The 15,838-nt window shown below is 41.5% G+C and overlaps 1 protein-coding gene across 10 annotated transcripts in view; it reads right to left on the reverse strand.

Moving 5' to 3' along the window:
* The window catches only part of AKAP6 (A-kinase anchoring protein 6), a 635,729-nt gene that overhangs the window by 428,538 nt on the left and 191,353 nt on the right, over window positions 1-15,838 (reverse strand). The window lies entirely within an intron of this gene.

Consider the following 15,838-nt stretch of genomic DNA (forward strand, 5'->3'; position numbering starts at 1 on the left):
CATGTGGTCACAGTATAGCCAAAAGCAGTTGCTGTTTAAAATGCTGAATTCCAGTTAAACCAGCTTTAAAAATAAGAAAACAGATAGATCTGAAATGCAGAAACCTCATGTCATGCCTCCTTAAAAAAATGAGGAAATATACCTCAAACCTCTCAGTTTAAACTCAATTGTGCCTATAAAAGGTGTGAATAGTGATCAAGATTATATGAGCTCATATGCCATCAATTAAGATCAAAGAGTTCCTAGAAATGCTAAAAGTATAGAAAATTTTCTCTTCTGTTTTAATCTGTGCTTAACTCTGTGTTTGACTTTAAAATCTGCATTTAACTGTCAGTTTGCTTATGCCTAGGAAATCAGATTTGGAGTTCACCTGTTAAAAATTGGATAACAGTGAAAGGTAACCTAAAAATAAATCTTTACATGTCAATACTGTCTTGCTAGTAAATTTAATGCATAAATCACAAGTGAAATTTATTTAATTGCTGAAAAAAAAGAGAAACTTCACAAAGTTGTTACTAATAAAATTGTTTTAACTTCTTAGTTAATAAATAAAGGTGCCCAAGTTGATTTTAAGTGAAAACTTTCTAAAAACTAAGAGTTTATAGATAAATGCCTTTATCTATAAAATGGCAGAAAGATAACTGAAATTATTATAACTGAGTAGATGTAGCCTAAATTTCAACTATTGTAATGGTAATCTAAAACTAATTTACCTTTGTTTATGACTACTTCAAGTCTATCTTGTACTTGCTATAGTAATGGTAATTATAAACTAAACTTATCTTTGATTATGGTTATTTTGTAACTAACTTCACCTAGCCTTTAGACTTCAGCTATTGCCATGGTAATTATAAACTGAGTTTGCCTTTGTTTATAGTTACTGCAGGTCTGGCCTCACCCCTTGCTTTTGCTTGCGGTTATTTCTTGACATCTTCTGCCCCTATTGCTCAGGAAAAGCAAATTTGAGTCTCCTATTCTCCTGGTATTAGTAACCCTGCTTTCTCTCATGGCTCCAAGTGTGGACAAAATTACTGCCGGGTGGAATTGTTGACCCTCGAGGCTAGAAATCCACTCGTCCAGTCCAGTGGCCACCAGAGTCTTGTTATCTTCGAGGACTGGGAAGTAAAGGAAACCTCCTACCTTGTTTGTCAAGATTCCTAAAAGTAGCAGTTAATGAGAGAAACCAGTTCCCCTGAGGCTTTGATAGCCTCAGTGAATATACATATAATTAGTCTTGCTCATCCAAAGTCTACTAAAGTCAAAGTAAAATATAAAGTTCTGAAGCAAAGGAAAATTGTATTAAAACATTGGGGACATTTTGGTTATAAGCACATTAATTAAAAAACAAAATTCTTATGCAAAACTACATGGTCATAGTGCAAATTAGAAAAAAGCCTTCAGGGAGATCTTTCAAATGTTGTTTTACAGTTGAACTTGTTTTGTAAAAAAAAAAAAAAAAATGAAAGATTTAAGTAACTAAGTTGTGTTTCCATGTCAAACTATTCATATCTGCCTATTTGCTCAGTGTATACTTCATACATCAGGATCATAATATCATATTAACAAATAATTCTTAAAAGAGCTCTATTCAAATTGTTAATAATTAAATATGCAGTTATATATGTGAGGAATATTCCTAGAATCCAAATTAGGCTAAGAACAGAAAGGCATATAGAAATCTAAATACAACAACTATTTAAAAAGGTAAAAAGATTTTCCTGAACTCTTTAATCTACCCAGCCCCCAGGGTCTTCTCTTTGCAGATTAAAACTCTTCTAAGCAGAAAAAATTAAGAATGAGTTTGTCCTTGTAAGCTTATGTTTAATAAAATTAAGCTAAAGGAAAAATGTAGACCTTCTCTCTTTTAAATGCATAAAGTAAATTCCATTGGTTGCTAATTGTAAGCTAAAGTAAATTAACCAGTCTATATGGTTGTGGTTAATTATAAAGAGTTTGTAAGAGCATCTTCCAAACTAAACCATTTAAATGGCTAGTTCTAAAAAGCCATCATTAACTAAAAACCCAAGTTAACATTAATGGCAAAAAGTAACTTCATAGCAGTGAAACCTGTCTGAAAGTCACCTCAATGTGCATATTCAAGTGGTAGTACTAAAGAGTTACTTTGATTCCATTGGGAATCTTCAGTTTTTATTTTAAAAATGAAAAAAGTACTTTTTCCTTTACTGCTAAACTAAGAACACCTGCTAATTAATGTTTCATAGTAAAAGTGTAAAAGTAAAAAGTAAAGTGCAAAAAATTAAATTCATCTAATATGTTACATGTTGCATTGAAAATGTTTAAAAGGTGTATAAAATTCAAGAAATAAACTTCAACGTTGTCAAACTCTCTTGTGCATTCAAACCAGGCCTTCAATATACTGCAGGTTGCCTCACATATGAGTTATTAGCTAAGTTGGTCACTGACCCCTAAAACAATAAAAATATCTACTATATCTCTGGTAGTGCTCCTGAAGTGAATGGAGACTACATTGCAGGTTCAAACTCCTGCAGCAGCCAATGATGCCTCAGTACAGACAAAATGTACAATAGATATCGCCTCCAGACTGACACTGTTTCATAGTGCCAAAGAGCGCTATGCACCAGGCTGGTGGAATACTGGAAACTACTTTCCTAATCTCTCTCTCTAGGGTCAACAATACAGAAGCTTGTTCACTGTGTAAGAAACATATTAGGAGCAATGATCACCAGAGTACTGTAAGTAGAACTTAAAACATAATTGGCATTATGGCCTGCTCCCATGGAGAGACAACATGTAAAGTAATGCAAACCTGAAACTTAATCTATTAATTACAGCTCAAAAAAAAAAAACTTTTGCAGTAAGTAGTACATTAATTAGTATTAAGTACTGTACCTATATCCTATTCTAAATATATGTCTAATGATTGTAGTAATATTTCTATTGAATCATATGCAAACAGACATTGAACATGTTAAAAGTCCTGGTAAATTTCATTTTCTGAATATGTCTGTAAGATTAAAAAAAATAGCCACTGTGCCTAAGAGCAGTGGGGCCAACAGCTCTTTTAATTTAAAAAGTCACCAAATTAACTTGGGGGCAACCTCTCACAATCTTCACCCCACACCAGGTGAAGGATGAGCTTGAGGCCAGGGCCACCAGTGGCTTACAGGTAGCCGATTAACTAATACCAGGCTCAATTACTAGAAACCCCCAAGGTTCAGATAAGACTGGGTCAAACTCTCAACCTAGCCACCCTACCATCAGTTAAGGGCCCAAAGTCAAATCCTGAGGTGCCCTTTCTCCACTACTGCCTTAAGACTCTTAACCAGCTTAGCCAAACAGGTTTTCAAAAACAGAGCCTGGTAAAGACAGTCAAAAGAAATTACCAGGAATTACTCAATTAAAGTCAAAAATGAGAAAAAAAAACACTTTACTCTGTAGTTCTAATCACTCTCACAGCTATCAAATTATTGGAATGTCCAGCTTGGTGCACTAATCCTGAATGAAACCAGCTGCCCAAGAAAGTTCCACTTCACCAAAAACACCTGATGGGATACCAGTCATTGGATGGCCTGAAATACTTCTTCAGAAAGCAAAGCTAAATAGTGTCTATGTCAAAGTCAGCTGTTTCCTCTAACCCTAGCCCAAATACCTATTGCTAGGGGGAATACAAACCAAACATCCCATTTTAAAAAACCTTATCTGTTTTCATCTGTAGCTTAACTAAAAAGGAAAATGCTTGGCAAATTATACCTAACTTCATTGTCTATTAAAATTTCTAGAGTTAACCAACAGCATAAAATAACTCAAGAGAAAATACTGTTTCCCATCAGCTTTGGAAAAAAGAAATGCAGCCTTTACAAGCACCTAGCCTTTTCTACTTCTGTGGTCTAGTGTCCTCTTAATGAAACTATATATTCTCAAAATTCTAATTAAGTTTTATTTCTTCCAGAATCAACATCTTGTTAGCCATATAAAAACTGCATCCAGCTTTACCCAGGATGCCAGATCCATCTTCCTCCAACCAAGATAGAATAGCAAGAGAAGTTTTACATCTTGTCAGGTAGGGCCTACTGCCCCTTACCAGCAGGAAGTAGCTACAGAAAAAAAAGATCATCTCCCTTCAACACCCCTTTAAGATTAAAGGTGTAAAATAAAATAGGCTAGTAAAATAGAAAATCAATAAACGGATCTGGAACCTGGCAAGAAGTCCACACAGACATCAATAACCCCCAAGATAGCTGCTGGAAAAAAAACCTTCCGCAAGGTTCTGCCACTCAGAAGACGACTTCCTCCAGAAGCCAGGAAAAACCCCAAAAATTCCTCAAGGACTTTATCATTGAACCCTCCTGGAAAATTAATGGGAAAAATAAGCAGTCAAAGCAGTGAGCAATTGAAACTCCTCCCATGCTCTCATCATACTTCCCTGCTTCCTCACCTTAATAATAGCTAGGGTACACTCTTTAATAAATAATATGGTAAGAACACAGACAGCCGCCCACCTCATGACTCTGAAAATCATGATGCCAAAGCTTAACAAGTTAAGCAGGCATCAAAGGGAGGAATGATATGGGCTGTGTGTGGGCCCTGTATGTGTTCAGGAATGGTGTGGGCTGTCTGTGTGTTCAAGCTTACCTGATCTCAGGAAGGCCTCTGGGTCCCAAGAAACTGAAACCTGATCTAACAAAGTAAGTCTTTTTGGTGCCAAAACAACTCCTGGCCCCACCCTGTGTGTCTCTTGTATAAAAGTAACCTAAAGGCCTACTCTGGGCTCAGTCTTTGGACATAAGCCTGCTGGGTCCAGCCAGCTGTCAATAAACCTTCCTTCTCAGAAATTTCCCATGTCCCGGTCTTCAATACTGCGATCACTGAATCCTCTCCACTGCCACAACAAAGTAACACTCAACTTATTCTTAGGAAAAACTCCCCAGCAGATGCTTAAGTTCTCATTCCCATCTATAAAGATAAGAATCCAGTGAAAATAGTTAATACCATCACCAAACACCATCCTGTCAATTACTCTGAACACTGAAAACTTTTAGTACAAATATTGTTGCTAATTAGAGAATTTTTTCTTTCTTTTAATAATTTTTAAGTCTATAGAGCAAGTCAATTATTTCAAGGTTTAATTTGCAAATGATAACAATGACTACTTTTACAAGAGAATGCAACATTTGAAGACTCATTAAAAACATACTATATCAGGAAGCCGACTTGGACCAATGGATAGGGCGTCCATCTACCACATGGGAGGTCCGCGGTTCAAACCCCGGGCCTCCTTGACCCGTGTGGAGCTGGTCCACGCGCAGCACTGATGCGCACAAGGAGTGCTGTGCCACACAGGGGTGTCCCCCGCGTAGGGGAACCCCATGCACAAGGAATGCTCCCCATAAGGAGAGCCGCCCAGTGTGAAAAAAATGCAGCCTGCCCAGGAATGGTGCCACACACATGGAGAGCTGACACAACAAGATGATGCAATAAAAAGAAACACAGATTCCTGGTGCCACTGATAAGGATAGAAGCGGTCACAGAAGAACACACAGCGAATGAACACGCAGAGCAGACATCTGGTGGGGGGAGGGGGAAGGGGAGAGAAATAAATTTTAAAAAAAATCTTTATAAATAAATAAATAAGAAGCTTTTTTAAAAAAATTACTGTACCTCTCAGCAGACTTTTGTTCTTTCTGCCTCCTTCTCCATTCATTTCCATTTGAATAATCCTGGCTCCCAGTCAGCCTGTCTTGGAGAAGATCTGCTCCCCCACCCCCACCCCTAGCCATGGTAAGCCAAACAGCAATTTTTACTCATGCAGTGACAGCTCCTCTCTTCTTAGAAGCTTTTCAGTGTCCTCCATGCTACAGATTTGGGAAATCATAAGGCAGTGATTTGTGCAGGTAGAGGATCCTAACAAATCCCAGGAGAATTCTAATCTTCTGGCACTTTTCTGTACCTCATTTGGCAATAAATACCATCTGCATTCTGGCAAGGAAGTTTTTGCTTGGACCTTTGTGTGCTTCTTGTGCCTGAATCTCTAAGAGGTATTGAAAACAAATACTTTACCCAGAATCATCCTATACCTACCACTACAGAGGTCTCACTTCCTCCATATTGGTATCTCCCAACCTGGAATCCTAGGAGGTTTTATCATATTTGCTTGTGGAGGTTGGCAACAAGAGCTGAGTTCTATGCCATTGTTCTGAGATAACCTGGTATCACTTGTGAGAGAGCCTTTAAGTCTAAAACCGTGGGTTTCCTGAAAACCACTAGAAACTGGGCTGAGAATGGGAGATTATAAAGTAGAACAAACGAAGTAAGGAAACTCAGAAAATCCCAAAACAACTCACAGACACTCACTGATTATTCCACTTTAGAAGTTCTGAAAACGTTCCTGTGCCTCTGCTCAGGTTGGCCTCCCAGACACCTCTTCAGGACAGCCAGGTGGGTTCAGCCTCTGCCCTCACCTTGGATGCACTGTGGAGACTGAGGCTCCTTTTGTGCCTGTATGGCCATCCCCTCAGACATCATTGTGCTGCACTGACACTGCCCAGGCCTAAGAACTGTGGAGACGGGCGGTTTTCATAAACTTGGCAGGAGGTACTCTGAGTAACTAAGCAACTGAGTATCTGACATAAAGCCCTTAACAACCTTTCCCATAGATTACTAAAAGTTCCCAGAACACATTCATGTCTGGTCAGTGAAGAAAAAAAGAAACAGAGGTAGCCCAGAAGTGGGTGGGGAAAAGTAAGCCAGAAGGGCAAAAGGAACCAGCATGCTCTCTGACATGTAGAAGAAGAGGATGGCAGTCAAATGGAAGCACTGGGTGAGGGATGGAGGCCCCCAGGGAAGGAGAATATGTGTACAGGATGGCACACGATGATCCCAGGATATCATTTCCCCCAAGCTCTAGGACGCAATCTTGCAGCAAAAAGAGAGCTACTAAGGTTTTCATATTTTATTTAGAATTGTGGATCCTTCCTCTATTTTTTTTCCTCTATTTTTTTGTAATCATTCCCACTCAGCCACTAACTTCAAGCATTTGACTGTCACAAAATCTGTAAGATTGGATGCTAATGGACATGACAGTCTCATGCAGTCAGACAAGGCATATAAAACAATGAGAGAGAAACATAGTCGGTGAGGAAGCCTGCCTGACGCTACACTCCCAAAAGGTGTACCATCTCCAACGTGGAAAATGCTCTCATTTCATTGCTTAATGTCCTGGTCAAGATGCTTTCCTTTTGCCCCTGGGCATTCACTCTCTACCATTCTCTATCCTGTTGTGTGTCACAGGTTCAGGCAATATGGGGATGAATTGTCTGTAGGGAATTTAAAAACAATAATAAAGTGCTTTTTATTAAGACCATGGCTAGAATTCTATAATAAAGAATTACTGCAGTATTAATAACATATAGGTAAGCTTCAAATTAGTTCATTTTTATTATTTATGTAATAATACATTTAGTAAACATATTCAATGCAGATGCTAACTTGAAGAACTCCTAGTAATACAGCCAGCGTCTACACATGTGGACTTGGCTATATGCATTCCATTCAGGAACGATTTCTAAGAGTCCAGAATCAACGCCCCTCCCTCAGGTACAGTTCTTGCCTCTAGCCTCCAGGGTAGGAATACTCTTGTATTTTAATAGTAGTTCAGAAGCAGACGGTGATAGCATACAGTCAAGACGAAGAAAGCTTGAGTTATATCAATTCTGTCATTCAAGGTGACCACTTGGAGTTTTGAATTCATGTTTAGAATTTAAAACAGTGAAACAGCGTGTCAACTGCAAGGTGTGGTGTTTTATATTTGGTAAATACAAATTTTAGAGCACACATGAGATATTTTGTTGAATATGAGCAATTTTAACATCAAAATCCATCCTTTAAAATTTTTTAACTATATTTTTTAAAGGTTAAGGATGGGAGGGCAGGTGTATGTAGCTCAGTGATTAAGTGCCTGCTTCACATGTAAGAGATCCCAGGTTCAATCTCCAGTCCAGTACCTCCTTCAAAAAAAAAAAAAACTTAAGGATGAATCATGAAAACAATTATTGTTGATTATTTACATGATAATTACTGAAAATAATTTTGTCCTCTATAAGGAAAAAGTGTTAAAATGATCTGCTCTGGATATAAAAACGACTAGGTATCCCAATGCCTGTACAGAGCACACAAATGGCCTTCCCTGCCCTCTGGCTTCTGGTCAAGTTTATAAAAATGACTACTGGCCTGAGATTGGGAAAGGACAAGAAAGAGGTTAGGGCAGCATCCCTTCCCCTCCCTGCAGACTTGCACCAGTCTTGGTGACATCATTTGACTTTGACCAGAGGCCCCAGCTCCTTTCCACACAGCTGGATCTCTATTGGTCTCTTTCTCTCTCCCACAGGCTGGGATGTTAAATATCTACTCTGGGAAGCAGACTTGGCCCAATGGATAGGGCGTCCACCTACCACATGGGAGGTCCGTGGTTCAAACCCTGGGCCTCCTTGACCCGTGTGGAGCTGGCCCATGCGCAGTGCTGATGTGCGCAAGAGTGCCCTGCCATGCAGGGGTGTCCCCCGTGTAGCGGAGCCCCACGCGCCAGAAGTGCACCCTGTAAGGAGAGCCGCCCAGTGCGAAAGAAGTGCAGCCTGCCCAGGAATGGCACCGCACACACGGAGAACTGACACAACAAGATGACACAACAAAAAGAAACACAGATTTCTGGTGCCGCTGAAAAGGGTAGAAACAATCACAGAAGAACACACAGCGAATGGACACAGAGAGCAGACTACTGGGAGATGGGGGTGGGGGGGAGGGAGAGAAATAAATTTTAAAAATAAATCTTAATTTTTAAAAAAGCCTACTCCTCTTGCCTAGTCAGATGTAGGGGTGTAAAGGCATCCCTCTTCCCCCTTAGAAGCCTGAGAGTACTGTTCTCTTCCTTGTGGTTTCCTTACAGTCTTCCCATACTATTATAAATATTGTTTTAAACTCCCTGAAAATACCCAATTTTTACTTATCATCTATTTCCTGCTGAAACCCTTACTCCTCAAAACCACAACTCTTCATCATCCTAGACCTCAAATGGAAAATTGTCTCTGCAAATATGTATATTATAATTTCCAGGGCCCTTGGGATTATAAAAATGGAGTAATTGGTATTAGTTGTTTAGCTACCGTGTCCCTGTCCAGGGGAAAATGGGGGAAATTTCACTGGATGTGCACTTAGCTATGTAGTTTGCTGCAGTACAGTCTCTATAAATCACCCTCCCTTTTCAAATGCTTGCCAGTCACCTCAAAAAAATAAAATTTGACAAATTGCCTCACTTAGCACTACCCCCACGAAAATCACTTCATTATTTTTCTACTTCTTCCAAAAATGGTGGTTAAGAACTCACCAGCATACTGTCTCTGCAATTTAACTTTATACATTCTGGGATTAACCAAAACCTTTCATCATTTTGAAAGGGCTAACCTTAAAGCTAATGGAAAGAATTAATTCCAGGCAGAACTGATTTCAGTCCATATCATCCTTTTCCAAGTTAACTAAAAAGATGACTAAAAGACTCAAATGTTTCTCTTAGAATGAAGGATATTTTGTTGTTAATATTTTTCAAAAATACATACTAAGAGGAAATTGTACCTTCATTGAAATTCAAAGGTTCTTATCTTGAAATATTTAAAATGGCTTAAATAACATCCTAAGTGTAAGAACTTGACCTCAGAGTACCAAGCAAACTCAAGCAAGGAAACACAGAATTATACCTAACAAAGAATGAAACCACATTATTTCTGCAAAACATTTCATCAGTCTGATCTGATCTCAACACAATTACCCAGCAGAGAATTCAGTGGTCACAGCAGATACAATTACCATGGCTAATCTCAACTGATGAAAATAAGAGCTAGAGTAGAATAAAAACAGTAGCAATAACAATGGCTAACACTTAGCTAGGGCTTACTACACGTATTGGGCACTGTTTTAAAGGCCTTTATATAAGCTGACTCTTTTAATCCTCAGAGAACCCGAGAGTTAGATTGATGTGGGCAAAGGGTAGGAGGTTGTTCATCCCTTCGTGGATAACCTAAGCTGTCTGTGTCCTGACTTGTGGGTGTGGGATGGTAAGAGGCTGCAGTCCTGCAGTTGGTGACCATGGCAATGACTCCAGTCCTGGGAGGCCATTTAGCAATGCAAACTCTATATACATACCAGCCAGACCAGGGAAACTCTGATGGTAGTGATGGCAAAACTTAAAGGAACTTGTATTTGGCCTCGAATGGGAAATATAATACAGCCTGTGCATAAATTCAAAATCATCTAATTCTGTATCCAAGTGTGCCTAGTCTCTAGGAATACAGTTACGTGATATAGGCCCTATGGGCTTTGAATGTTCAGAAAGGATGTAAGATTGAAGGTGTATTCAAAGGTGCATCCACATGGAATGTGGGTGAAATGTAATTCAAAACCTATCTGGTACTCAAACAAACACTTAACTAACAAAGAAATTAGTTTTCTTTCATAAAAAGCACCATTTAACTCCCCACCCTGTATAAAAGGAACTTGAGAATCTTGTTGGAGTGCGCCCAACAGCGGACTCGGAGGGATCAGCCCACCTGGGCGAACCGGCGCCCCTCGGCAGCGCTCGTTTAACACCATCCATCCACCACCCTCTAACCCTGGTGACAGCGGCTGCAGCCTCAGCCGAACTGCTTATCATTGGCTGGTACATCTTCCGCGTGCTGCTGCAGGTGTCCCTGGAATGCTGCATTTACTGGGTAGGATTTGCTTTTCAAAATCCTCCAGGGACACAGCCCATTGTGAGAAGTGAGGTGTTGAGGTACTCCCTGCAGAAGCCCGAGTACACGGTGTCGCGCACCGGGCGGCGGGTGCTGGGGGAGCGCGGGCAGCGGGCCCCCAACGAGGCCCAGCCCCCAGCCCTGGGCGGCCACGTCACCGGGTGCTCCCGTGCGTCTCAGCCACGCTGGGAGCCAGTGCCGGCAGGAATGGGGGGTTCCCTGTGCTCTCTCGCCAGAGAGGCACGTGCCAGGGGCAGTGAGGGGCCAGTAGGCACCCCCCACCCCCCACCCCCAGAGAAGCAGCACCGACAACGACGGCGATACCAGACCCTTTCCGAACCCCGTTGCACCGGTCCCGCAGTGGGGCCAGGCAGCAGGAGGAGGGGGACGTGGGGAGCAGACCCTAGAGATCTGGGCCTCAGCACCGCATTCTGATCTGGACCGAGTCAGGCGGCGCCATCCCCACCCGGCACCACGGCCACGCCCGTAGGCCTCAGAGATCCGGATGCCACACCAGCCCGCAGAGCGGACATTCCACATCACTCGCGGAAGCCCTGACTCTCGGTGCAGAGAAGGCGCCGACTGTGTGCCTGTGTGGCAGGACTGGAGGGCGAGGGGAGGGCGAGGGGATGACCAACTCGGTTGAGAAGTAGAGTGGGGCCCTCTGGCTGTCCCTTGCCTACAGTTTGTGCATTCCCGCCTTGCTGCCTTTGCTCCCTACCTCCTAACCCACCTCGCCCCAAAGAAATGTCACTTGATTTGGACCTATTCAACCAGTAAACTAATCCCAGCTTTACTAAAAACACCTCCGAGCCTCTAGCCCCTCACTAATCTTGCTTTTCCCTGGTCTCATGCAGTTGTGGTCAATATTGTGGTAATCGCTAATTGTACTGATTGTTTAAGTGTGCGTTAGTTGTGTCTCCCCAGCTAAATTATAAGCTCCTGGAGGACAGGGACCACCTCTGCAAAAATAGAAAAGCAGTACCTCCACCATCTTGAACAGTGTCCCAGGACCCTGCTGGATAGTGGAGGCACACCAAAAAAAAAAAAAAAAAAAAATCTTTTTCAGGGCTCGGGTTTGAAACAGAAAGCTCCTGAGATCCGCTGGCCATCAATAAACCATTTTTCCTTCTCAAAATCATTCCTGAGTCCTGGCCTTTCTATACCCAAATAATTGAACCTCTCTCAACTTCTACAGTAAGATCAATCTTATTCTCATTTTATAATGAAGAAACTGAGACCCACAGTGCTGAAGTAATTTGCCCAAGGTCACCCAGATAGAAAGTGGCAGGGCGGGAGTCAAGTACAGGCAGTCTGGCTCCAGAAACCAAACTTCTAACTCCCATGATACTGGTACTTGGGAACACAGTCCTTTTAATGGCAGCAATTAAAAAACAAAAACAAAAAACAACCAACTTAATAAAGGCACATGAATTCCGTTTAACCTCTGTTTCTCTTTCAGGAACAGCTAAAAATGGGAACTGAGGCATTGAAAGAGAACACTTACTGTCATAATATTTGTGAGACTGGACAGCAGCACCAAACCTCTCATGACCTGGTTTTGTCAGAAGTAAAGGAGATGATTAAACTAGTTCAGTGATCTCACTATTTGGGAAGGAGTCAAGAATCCCTTTGTAAATCTGTTGAGATCTATGGACCCTCTCCCCATTAAGCATCCACTTTGCATTCAACTTCAGGGATTTTGTGGAAGTCCCAATGCCCATCCATAGCACCTATGTGAGAAAACTTTTTTTTTTTAATTTCTTCCCCCCGCCCCGGTTGTCTGCTCTCTGTGTCCATTCACTGTGTGTTCTTTTGTGACCGCTTCTATCCTTATCAGCACCACCAGGAATCTGTGTGGTTTTTTTTGTTGCGTCATCTTATTTTGTTAACTCTCCGTGTGTGTGGCGCCATTCCTGGGCAGGCTGCACTTCCTTTCGCGCTGGGCGGCTCTCCTTATGGGGCGCACTCCTTGCGCATGGGGCTCCCCTACGCGGGGAACACCCCTACGTGGCATGGCACTTCTTGCGCGCGTCAGCACTGCGCATGAGCCAGCTCCACATGGGTCAAGGAGGCCCAGGGATTAAACTGCAGACCTCCCATGTGGTAGGTGGACGCCCTATTCATGGGCCAAGTCTGCTTCCCAAAAACTTGCTTCTTAGATGAGTCTACGGTGCTATTTACTTCATAAGAAGAAAGAATCAACCAATCAAATAATATTTATTGGTGACTATTACATGCAAAGCACTGTGCTGAATCTTGTGTGGAGGATACAAGAAAATATATTATATACTCCCTGGCTTCAAAGAGTTTTATAGTCAAGTTTGCAAAATAAGACAGGAGAAGATAAGAATATGGACATTAATTTCTCTAGGTAAACAAAAGAAATAAACATTACTTCTCACTTGGGTGGGCAAGGAAAACTTCAAAAGAGGACTGGGAACATAATCTGGTCTAGAGAAATGATTAGAATGGGAGAGAAAGTGAGAAGAAGTATTTGATATTAGGAAATAATAGAATTCTTCATTTTAGCACTTGCTTTTTTTCAATAGATCCTGCCCTCCCCCCCCCCCCCCCCCCATGGCTCCTTCATCTGTTTTGCTCGTTGTTTTTTGTTTGGTTGGGTTTTTTTGCTTGTTTCTTCTTTAGTAGGCACTGAGAACTGAATCTGAGACCTCCCAGGTGCCTAACTGGGCTCTCTGGATGACAGGTGACTGGAGTGGGTTACCCTGGAGGTGGTTAGACTGTCCTTCCATAACCACAGAAGAACTGTCACCAACAGAGATATCCTTGAAGCAGTCAAGCAGAGATCGTCTTGGAAGAGCTTTTGAACAAATGAAGTGGTTCTGAACTGTCCTACTGAAATGACTGCACTTATCAAAAAATATATTGGATGTGCCAGAGGGCTGGCTGGAAGACAAGGTGTCTGAGGAGTACCTGCTACACACCTGGTATATGGGTCCCTTGTTTTTTAGCCTCCTACTTACTTGTGTTTGCTCATGTCTGCTTGTTGTTTGTCTTCTTTAGGAGCTACTGGGAACTGAACCCGGGACCTTCCATGTGGGAGGCAGGTACCTAACTGCCTGAGTCACATCTGCTCCCATACTTCCTTAATTTTGTGGGGCTGAAAAAAGAATGTAATTTTATAAGAAATGCTATAAGTTAGCTGTGATTATTAAGAAGTCTGTTTTCCAACCAGATAGTGTGCTTCATACCATATCAGTACCAATTTGCTTCTGGTGACCCAACTATCTGCTGGGAGAGCAGCACACAACTTGAAGCCTTTGGCCTTCACTCTCAGAAGCCAACTAGAAAACACTGTTAACCATAATAAGGATACCTGTCAATAAAAATTGGCATGGGGTTCTTAACTCATTTCCCCATGGCCAGAGGAGCCATCAGACAGAAATTTATTTTGATTCCAAGGTGGGTTTGTATCTCATTAGCAATCCCATGAGCTTCCATGCTTTTCATTCAACTGTCAACAGTCCTTGATGTTTTGAATAAAGAAGCTGTCCAAACTGGGATTAAAAAGTAGGGGGAGAAAATCACTGTTCCCTTTGTCAGGCTGCAAGTGGAGGTGCTAAGCTGGCTCAACTCCCTAGAGAGTTCCCTTAATATTTTCTTTGCAATCCTAATCATAACCTAGGGTTCAGGCATCTTCATCAAGTGCTCTACAATTCCTTCCAGCAAAAATTCAACACAGAAGGACAAGATATATTTGAAATTCTAGTAGAATCAATGTTGACTTGATTGAGGAATTCTAAATGTTGGAGTAAGTGTCTGGAGGGAGACAGAGTAAATTACTAGTTGGCTAGGGTTGCCAGAAAACAGCAATGTATAGAAATAAAATACAAGGAAGAAGATACCCAGTAAACCTGTCATTGTGTATCCAACCAGTAATGGATCCTGCAGTCCCACATGTCCAAATGAGATGCAGGTTTGGAACAGTTGCCTCCTTTCAAGGGATTCACACTATCTGACAGTGTTACAGCATATCCCCAGAAGACTGGGTGAGACAGAAGGTAAAGTAGAGAAGGAAGTGTCACAGAAAATTAGAAGTTCAAAGAAAGGGGGAAAAAACTTAATTTGAAATGAACTGAATGCTCTGGCACTCTATAGCTGGGGGTGGCAGGGAAAATACACTTGGCATATCAATATGATGGCCGTATCACTTAGAACATGTTGGGCTACAAATAACCATAGAATGCTGACTCTGACTGTATTTTATATATTTCTTTTCATATATTATCTCACATAATTAAATAAGAGGTAGAGCAGTCCTCAGAGGACTCCAGCTCTGCTGCCCCGCAATTCTCTTGGCTCTACTCTCTCCCAGACTGGCTCATCCTCAGGATGAAAGCAAAATGCTGGTGGCAGTTCTAGGCATCATATCATGACAGGACAACATCTAGAAGTAAAAGGGGACCAGCTCTATGTCTCTTTCTCTTACTGAGGTAACCCCTCCTGGAGACCCCCAGCAGATTCCCCCCACATCTCTTTGACCAGATTTAAATCACATGCTCATTCCTTAACTAATTACCAGTGGGGAGAAGATTACCATGACTGCTTCTCAAAGTGTGGTCCCCTGACCAATAGCATCTGCTATCCAGAAAACAGTGCAAACTATTAGGCGCAACTCCAAATCTGCTGAATCAGAAACCCTAGAGTTGGGACACAACAATCTGTTTCATCAAGACCGCCAGGTGACTCAGACACACTTTAAGTTTGTGAACCACTGGTTTAAACTAACCACCCAGAGTAGAATGGATGCTGGATTCTCCAACACAATGACTAGGACACTAGTCAAGGAACTAACAACTGAAGTAGACCACAACCATTAAGATGGCCAAAGAATCACATTCAGCTTTTGTATGTGAATACTTACTCTGTTCTAAGAGATTAAACCTACACTATACCATTTAACTTTCTACAGCAACTCAGTCAGGTGTTTTCATCTTCATTTAACAGATGAGGAAATGGAGACTCAGACCATTTAAATAGCTCACCTAAGTTTTCATAGCAAAGACAGAATTTGAACTTGAGTCCCAATTCTAAATCTAGTGTTCATTTCATTATGC

This window comes from Dasypus novemcinctus, chromosome 3 (genome assembly GCF_030445035.2).
Source record: "Dasypus novemcinctus isolate mDasNov1 chromosome 3, mDasNov1.1.hap2, whole genome shotgun sequence".
NCBI lineage: Eukaryota > Metazoa > Chordata > Mammalia > Cingulata > Dasypodidae > Dasypus > Dasypus novemcinctus.